This window comes from Bison bison, unplaced genomic scaffold (assembly GCF_000754665.1).
Source record: "Bison bison bison isolate TAMUID 2011002044 unplaced genomic scaffold, Bison_UMD1.0 scf7180017864145, whole genome shotgun sequence".
In the NCBI taxonomy this organism is placed as follows: Eukaryota; Metazoa; Chordata; class Mammalia; order Artiodactyla; family Bovidae; genus Bison; species Bison bison.
This window is the reverse complement of record NW_011494717.1, coordinates 229,999-239,285: the sequence shown is the minus strand read 5'-3', so window position 1 is coordinate 239,285 and position 9,287 is coordinate 229,999.

The following is a 9,287-nucleotide window of genomic DNA, read 5'->3' as shown; positions in this document are numbered from 1 at the left end:
CGGTAAAGCGTCTGCTTACAATGCAGGAGACAATTCCTGGGTTGGGAAGATCCCCTGGAGAAGGAAATGGCAACCCACTCCTGTATTCTTGCCTGGAAAATCCCATGGATGGAGGAGCCTGGTAGGCTACAGTCCATGGGGTCGCTAAGAGTCGTACATGACTGAGCGACTTCACTTTCACTTTTCACTTTATAGGACCAGATAGTTTGGTAAGAAAACGCTTGAAGGAAGTACTTTTTAGACCAATGTTATATAGATCCTATTTTGCATTACCTTAAAGAAGCGCTTCATGAAAATAGGGTGATTTCATTGACGAAGCTTGGGAAGTGCTGAGTTAAACCAAGATTAGTAGGCTTTTTTTTCACTGTAGAATTTTTAAAGCCCTTAATATCCATATGCATATTGTGATCTCACAGACTTTTTTGACAAAGAGAATGCTTTTTTCTTGTAGTCCCCACTAATATTTCAGAACTACTTCGTTGTGGAACACAGCTCATAAAACACTGCTTTAATGTTTCTGTCCTTGTTAAGAGGCTATGATAACAGAGAAAACAATCCAGACTGATTTAACAATAGCCACTGTTCTTAAAGATTGCTAACAGTGTGAACCAGCCAGTCTGTAAACACAGACTATGTTAAATCGTGATCAACTTACTCCCCTTGCATTGTTCTCACTGTTGTTGTTGTTCAGGCGCTAAGTCATGTCCGACTCTTTGAGACCCCATGGGCTGCAGCATGCCAGGCTTCCCTGTCCTTCACTGTCTTCCAGAGTTTGTTCAAAGCCATGTCCATTGAGCCAGTGATGCCATCCAACCATCTCATCCTCTGTCGTCCCCTCCTCCTCCTGCCTTCGAGCTTTCTCAGCATCAGGGTCTTTTCCAATGAGTCAGTCAGGTGGCCAAAGGTAATGGATATCTGGTAGCACATCTCATTGTACTTCGTAAGATACCTGGCTCTGGTTCTCTGTTTTCTTTTTGAACCTCAATTGTCAGGAAACATCTTAGCAAGATTCAGACAGATAAAATTATACAAGAAGCTTTCCCAAAGTATGAAAGAGGTTAGATTTCACAAATGAATCAAGTCTATCAATGTTTACTGTTTATGTTTACATAAACATTAAAAATGTTTACTTTTCTCCTTCTACTGTGCTTGCTCTGTCCTACTCCAAGCCTCAGCTCCTTCCTGTTCTTCATCCTTTGGCCAACATTCCCAATCTGCTAGCCCTTCTTTTCAGCTTGGACAGCATCCACAGACACAGCAGAAGTGCTCTGTGAGAAGGGACCGTAGACTCCTCTGCCTCATGTCTTAGCTCACTCACCCACCCTCCTCCAGTCCCCTTTGCCAACTCTCTTTGTGTGAGAGATTCAGAGCAGAAAGCCAAATTTTCATGACATTCTTTCTCTAGGGATCTCCTCCCATATTTGTTAGCATCCTTTAACTCAGTTGGCTGGGGAGTCTTGCTGAAAATAGGTATTCCTTTTTCAATTAGATCAGATTTAAATTAAAATTTTCCATATCAATAACACTTATTCTTCTAGCAGGAAAGAGTGGTAATGGAAGCAATAGGAATTCTCAATGAGAGGATAAGGCAGTGCATACTGGCCTCTTTCCTAGGAGGGGGCGTCTCACCATACCTGCCAGCAGAACACTGGGCTGTAGGCTTCTTAGCAACCCCCCTCCCTTCCTTCCACTTGATAAGGAGAAAACAGGAGGAACAAATAATTCTTTGCTAATGATAAAAATGTTGCTTTAAAGTTTGTCTTCTAATTGTAGAGACCATTTAATAATTATCATTTATTGGTGCCTACTGTGTGCCTGAAACTGTCTCTTAATTCTTATTTAATCATCACAATAAAACAGTATCTAAAACTAAGATCATAGCATACAATCCCATCACTTCATGGGAAATAGATGGGGAAACAGTGGAAACAGTGTCAGACTTTATTTTTTGGGGCTCCAAAATCACTGCAGATGGTGACTGCAGCCATGAAATTCAAAGACACTTACTCCTTGGAAGAAAAACTATGACCAACCTAGATAGCATATTGAAAAGCAGAGACATTACTTTGCCAACAAAGGTCCGTCTAGTCAAGACTATGGTTTTTCTAGTAGTCATGTATGGATGTGAGAGTTGGACTGTAAAGAAGGCTGAGTGCTGAAGAATTGATGCTTCTGAACTGTGGTGTTGGAGAAGACTCTTGAGAGTCCCTTGGACTGCAAGGAGATCCAGTCAGTCCATTCTAAAGGAGATCAGCCCTGGGATTTCTTTGGAAGGAATGATGCTAAAGCCTAAACTCCAGTACTTTGGCCACCTCATGCGAAGAGTTGACACATTGGAAAAGACTCTGATGTTGCGAGGGATTGGGGGCAGGAGGAGAAGGGGACGACAGGGGATGAGATGGCTGGATGGCATCACTGGCTCGATGGACGTGAGTCTGAGTGAACTCCAGGAGTTGGTGATGGACAGGGAGGCCTGGTGTGCTGCAATTCATGGGGTCGCAAAGAGTCGGACACAACTGAGTGACTGATCTGATCTGATCTGATCACCTATACTGGCAGTGCCTTCAATGACAAACCCTCTCAAGGTTAGCTGGCCAGCCAGAGGAGTTCAGCCTCTGGGTCAGGACCCAATACTGCTTCAGTGAGTCACTAGTTCTGCATAAGACCTGGCCTAACACTTGTTCTGTGAGCCAAGGGTTGTGGCCTGAAAAGTTCTAGTTAGAGGTACATTGGTCATGATAGATCCTGCTCTGCTTAGGGCCTTTAAACTGTCTTATGTGAGTCACCAAGGAGGAGGGATATCAGCAGAGTTTGAGCCATGCTTAAAGCAAAATAATTTTCACTGTTACAGTGGATACATTGCTATCCTCAATAGAAAACATGTCTATGTCAAGTATCAGATAGAAACATGACTGATGTAGTCTTTCTCAGATCAGTCTTGGATTTATAACATTTATGTCTGGGCTAAATTCCCATGAAGTTGACTGTGAATCATGGAAGGCAGATTCTTTGGGAACTGTCTGGCATCATTAGTTCTAAGACAAAACCACAAATCAGTTATTGATCAAAATCAAATAAAGCCCAATTAGATTTTGTACAAACACAGGTAAACCTATACAGAAGACTAAGTGGCCAAACTGAAATACAGATTGTTGTTGGTCCCATATTGTACAGATGAACAGATGGCAGAGTTCCCTCCTTGGAGCCCAGTAGGTAGGAGTTTCCAGTTGAGCTATTTCAAATCCTAAAAGATGATGCTATGAAAGTACTGCAGTCAATATGCCAGTAAATCTGGAACACTCAGCAGTGGCCAGAGGATTGGAAAAGGTCACTTTTCATTCCAATCCCAAAGAAAGGCTATGCCAAAGTGTGTTCAACTGCACATTTGCACTCACCTCACATGCTAACAAAGTAATGCTCAAAATTCTCCAAGCCAGGCTTCAACAGTATGTGAACCATGAACTTCCAGGTGTTCTAGCTGGACTTAGAAAAGGCAGAGGAACCAGAGATCAAATTGCCAACATCCGCTGGATCATCAAAAAAGCAAGTTTCAGAAAAACATCTACTTCTACTTTATTGACTACGCCAAAGCCTTTGACTGTATGGATCACAACAAACTGTGGAAAATCCCTAAAGAGATGGAAATACCAGACCACCTGACCTACCTCCTGAGAAATCTGTATGCAAGTCAAGAAGCAACAGTTAAAACTGAACATGGAACCACAGACTAGTTCCAAATCAGGAAAGGAGTACATCAAGGCTGTATATTGTCACCTTGCTTATTTAACTTATATGCAGAGTACATCATACAAAATGTCAGGCTGTATGAAGCACAAGCTGGAATCAAGATTGCTGGGAGAAACATCAATACCCTCAGATATACAGATGACACCACCCTTATGGCAGAAAGTGAAGAAGAACTCAAGATCCTCTTGATGAAAGTGAAAGAGGAGAGCGAAAAAGTTGGCTTAAAACTCAACATTCAGAAAACTAAGATCATGGCATCTGGTCTCATTGCTTTATGGCAAATAGACAAGGAAACAGTGGAAATAGTATGAGACTTTATTTTTTGGGGGCTCCAAAATCACTGCAGATGGTGACTTTAAATTAAATTCAAATTAAAAGATGCTTGCTCCTTGGAAGAAAAGCTATGACCAACCTAGACAGCATATCAAAAAGCAGAGACATTACTTTGCCAACAAAGGTCTGTCTAGTCAAGGCTATGGTTTTTCCAGTAGTCATGTATGGATGTGAGAGTTGGACCATAAAGAAAGCTGAACACCAAAGAATTGATGCTTTTGAGCTGTTGTGTTGGAGAAGACTCTTGAGAGTCCCTTGGACTGCAAGGAGATCCAACCAATCCATCCTAAAGAAAATCAGTCCTGAATATTCATTGGAAGGACTGATGCTGAAGCTGAAACTCCAATACTTTGGCCACCTGATGCACAGAACCAACTCATTTGAAAAGACCCTTCTGCTGGGAAAGATTGAAGGCAGGAGGAGAAGGGGACGACAGAGGATGAGATGATTGATGGCATCACTGACTCGATGGACATGAGTTTGAGTAAACTCTGGGAGTTGGTGACAGACAGGGAGGCCTGGCATGCTTCAGTCCATGGGGTTGCAAAGAATCGGACATGACTGAGCAACTGAGCTGAACTGAACTGAAGGTAGGAGTTTGCAGGTGGCAGCAGCCCATCAGAAGGTTTTGAAGAAGTTTGAGGCTTGGAGCTTGAATTTCTAGGCCACTTGGATTCATGAGCACCCTATCTCTTTCTGCTCAGCTTCTGGAGGTCTCTAGGCAGTAGTTGTGAAGCTTTACAAGGGCAATTAATGGACTTGCATTTGTTCTAGGAGAAAGATCATTTTTGAAATGTATGTTCATGGGCAGAAAACAAAATTTCAGCCCTGACATTGTGGCTCTTTTCTCTTGAATTTAGTAAAAGAAAAAACAATGAATTCTTAACATTGCTTCCTTTTCCACTCTATGGTCCTGAAATCCCAATGCTCACCATCCCCCAGCTTCTCTAATACCCACTCAGGCTTTCTCCACCAAAAGAAATATCCTCTTGAAATCACAGAATTAACTACTTACTAATTTCAAATGGTTATAATATAAAGGAAATATACAAATCAGATGAAGGATTAAGAATTAAAATAATTTAGGTGACATTTAATGTTTTTGTTTGGTTTTGTTTTGACTTTTACTAAATTACAACTTTTAATTCTATCAAAGGCACACATGCATTTTTATGCTGCTTTGGGACCTGATAGCAACTTTCTCATCAACAGCTCCTAACTGAAACAAAGAGACTTTAAATTGCCTTCTATGCACTTCTAAATAACACTGAAGTGGCCTTTTGTTGTTGTTGTTGCTTTCAACTGTGTCATCATTATCCCTTTTTAATGTGTGTAGCTTGCATTCAGCTTGGATAGGGAGAGATTTCTGCCACACTCATATGCCATCTGCATCCCCTATGATGGTGTTTCTCCAACAGGATGATCTTAATTCCCTCTGATTCCTCTTTTGCCTCTCTTGGCCAGAGGCCAGTGGTTCTCAATCCTGGCTACATATTAGAATCTCTGGGGAGCATCTAAAGAATACCAATACCTAGTTTCTTCCTGACAGGTTTGGATTTAATAGTATGCTGCTGCTGCTGCGTCGCTTCAGTCGTGTCCGACTCTGTGCGACCCCATAGACGGCAGCCCACCAGGCTCCCTCATCCCTGGGATTCTCCAGGCAAGAACACTGGAGTGGGTTGCCATTTCCTTCTCCAATGCCTGAAAGTGAAAAGGGAAAGTGAAGTCACTCAGTTGTGTCCGACTCTTAGCGACCCCATGGACTGCAGCCTACCAGGCTCCTCCACCCATGGGATTTTCCAGGCAAGAGTACTGGAGTGGGGTGGGATTGCCTTATGAGGTGGGGTTAAAGTATGAGTATTCTAAAAAAGCATCCCAGGGAGTTTGCATGTGGGCTAGATGGTCTTTGCGGTCTCCTTCAAGGCTATGAATCTATAGGTCTACAAGATCCTGAGCTCATAGCCCACCCACAACACAAGGAAGATGTAGCAATTATTTTTTTGCATTCAGAAAGTGAAAGTCGCTTAGTCATGTCCAACTCTTTGTGACCCCATGGACCCTAGACTGCCATGCTCCTCTGTCCATGGAATTTTCCATGTGAGGACACTGGAGTACGTTGCCATTCCCTTCTCCAGGAGATCTTCCTGACCCAGGGATCAAACCCGGGTCTCCCTCATTGCAGGCAGATTCTTTACCATCTGAGCTACCAAGGAAACCCCTTGCATTCAGAGGGCTCCTGCTATTTTATCACTCTTGCTCTTCTGCCAAATAATTGTTTTTAACTTTCAAAGAGGAGAGGCTCTTTCTCACAAGAACCTTATAAATGCATGTAAACATGGAGATGGAGAATGCTTTCTGAAAAGTGTTGTAACTGCAGAGAAGTAGACAGTGTTTTTCTGGATATCTGCCATCTTACCAGGGGATTTCCATTCCAAAGCTTGCTCATTTATATCCTATTTTACAAGTGGACAACACTTACAAAGCATATGAGATGGATTTATCTGAGTTAAAGAAACAACAATGTGATTAATCATGCTGTTCCATGCTGCCAACTTTCTCTCCTCAACAACACGGTGATAGATCTGCTGGAGGGGATAACATTAGCTGTTTGGCCCCAAATCTTCCTCTGCTCAAACAGAAGCTTTGCACATCTGATGGGAGAATTAACTCCACAGACGGAGAGAGACGTGTATTTGAGATTCAGTGAACTATTGAATGATGCTGTCCTCGTATGCATTTAAACTCTACTTAGAGAATACTGAATAACAATTTTACTTTGATATTCTGTTTTATTAAAACAGTGACAGATAAGGAGAGAACATTATTCTAATTAAGTAATTGAATAAAATGGCGAACAGATGCACTCTGGCTGCTATAGACAGCATCCTCATTTACAATGGCGAGCATAACAAAAGCCATCTGGACCTTTTTATTTTTTTATTTTTTCATCCAAATTGGTTTTTGTTTTGGAGATGTCATCCAAGAATTTCTATACCATTAAAGCTTCTATTCCAGTAGGACAAGGATAGAATAGAGAATATTGTTCACAATGTGATCAATGAAGTCCTCTTCCTAGACATTTTCTTCTGTTACCAGGTCATTACCTGACCAACACACTGGCTTGATACTAAGATATCTTTTTATATATATCATTCAACAAGATTCATTGTCAAAATCTAAACATCTTCTATGCCTGATTGCCCAAAAGAAGAAATGGAATAGATATTTATGTGATGAACTAGCCAGCATGAATTCTCTTACTGTTGAGGACGGCTCTGATATCGAGTGTGGTACCATCTGCTACAGTAACAGGATCAACCTCCTTTTTGAAGGAGCAAGTGTAGTGTTTACTCATTTGACTTTAAACTCTTAGGGACTATGGGAGGTAGAATGCATCTAAGGCCTAATCGTTGGTCTGATGGATTGTGGCTTTATTTATTTGTTTTTCCAAGTATGAAGTAAATCAAGGAATTTTAAAGTCTTTTGCTGGAAGGCACACCATATCTGTAAGATGCTTCCTTTTCCTTGGGCCAGGTTTTCTTTTGTGTGTGTGGGTGTGTGTATGTGTGTAACAAATTTCTCTTTCCCCTAGAATTTCTTTTGTATAATATATTGTGCAATGAGAAGCTGTTTGAGTACTACACTGATTCAAAGAAGAGCTACAGTGTGTTTTGATTTTGTGGACTGCCAGGAAACCTGACACCAGGAACAGAATGTCTTATCCTAGACCAACCAGAGCTACACTGAATTGTGTTAGGTCTCAGAATTTGGACTCAAGGTTATACACATAAATATTTACTTCAGTTGTATATCTGAGTGATGAAACCCAAGTATACTATGTGCAATGCATGATTGTGTGTGAGTGTGTGTGTGTGTGTGTATGGGGGATGGTGGCTGGAAGGATATTCTTGTTATTGTTTCTCTAAACCTCCAAGAAAGCAGAAGAATCTATAATACTCAAAATAAGATACCTTAGAAAACAAATTTTACTCCAGGAAGTAGAAGACAATTTAAGAAACCCTTACTTAGATGCATTTAATGAAATGTAAGATGGCCTTTTCTCACTCTAAGGACAGGGAAGTCATAAGAAGAGACCAAATTGAAATGAAGGCAGAGATAAAAATGGAACTGGTTGAAATAAAAGAATTGGAGAAAATAAAAATGCAATATTGAAATAAAAATCTGCAATCAAAGGAAACAGAAGAAGTGAAAATTATAAAAAATGAAATCAAAGATAAATTTGAAAAAAATTTCTTCAAATGTAGAGAAAAGGACAAAATAAAGACATGAATAAAGAGATATAAAATATGTGGATCAGAAAGTATTCAACCCAAGGAAAACAGTAATTCTGAAGAAAAAATGAACAGAGCAATAGATTGTAGACAACAATTAACTATGTATCAGATACATAATTTTGTGGAGCTGAAATGAACACTTGTTTGCAAGTTGAAAAGGCTCACCATGTCTAGGTAACATTTAAAATAATAATTTATAACTTTGTGACCTTGAGCAAGTTTCTTCACTTCTCTGTGCCTGTTTCCTAACTAATAAAATAGAGATAATACTAGTATCTGTCTTGAAGAGTTGTTACAGCTTTAAATAAATGTTTGTGAGGATTTTAAATGGTAATTGAAGCATAGAAAGTCGTATGAGGATTCTAAATAAAATAAGTGAAAAGCATAGATATTTATAGACATACTTTGTTAAATCAGTAGCTCAACATCAAGTGACTCTCAGTCCCTAGGTTATTCTATTAAAAACTTGTACCTTCAGTCTGGTAACTGGGTTCCTTCTCTTCTGTAACTCCACTTGCCTCATCCTCTACGCTTTTTTTCTCTGGTTGGTACTTCTGTCCTTCTGCTCCCCCTTTGGCTTGTTTCCCACTCATAATTCCTTCCATGGCCATTGTATCCCAGGGCCCATTATTGAGGTGCAGTCATCTGCTGCTAGCCCTACTTAAAGTTCCCCCTTGATTAGACTCTTCATAACACCTGGGTGAGTATCCATTACACTTCATAGTGGTCATGTCACCTGTGTCCTGTCCCACAGCCCACCTCGCTCTAGCAGCTTCATCTGGATCCTGGTTTAATCCCACCATCCCAAGGCAGCCCAGGTTAGACCAATGAGGACCCTGCATATGAGTCCCTTTAGACCCATTATCCATGAGAAGGGCATTCAGTTCAGTTCAGTCAAATCAGTCGTGTCTG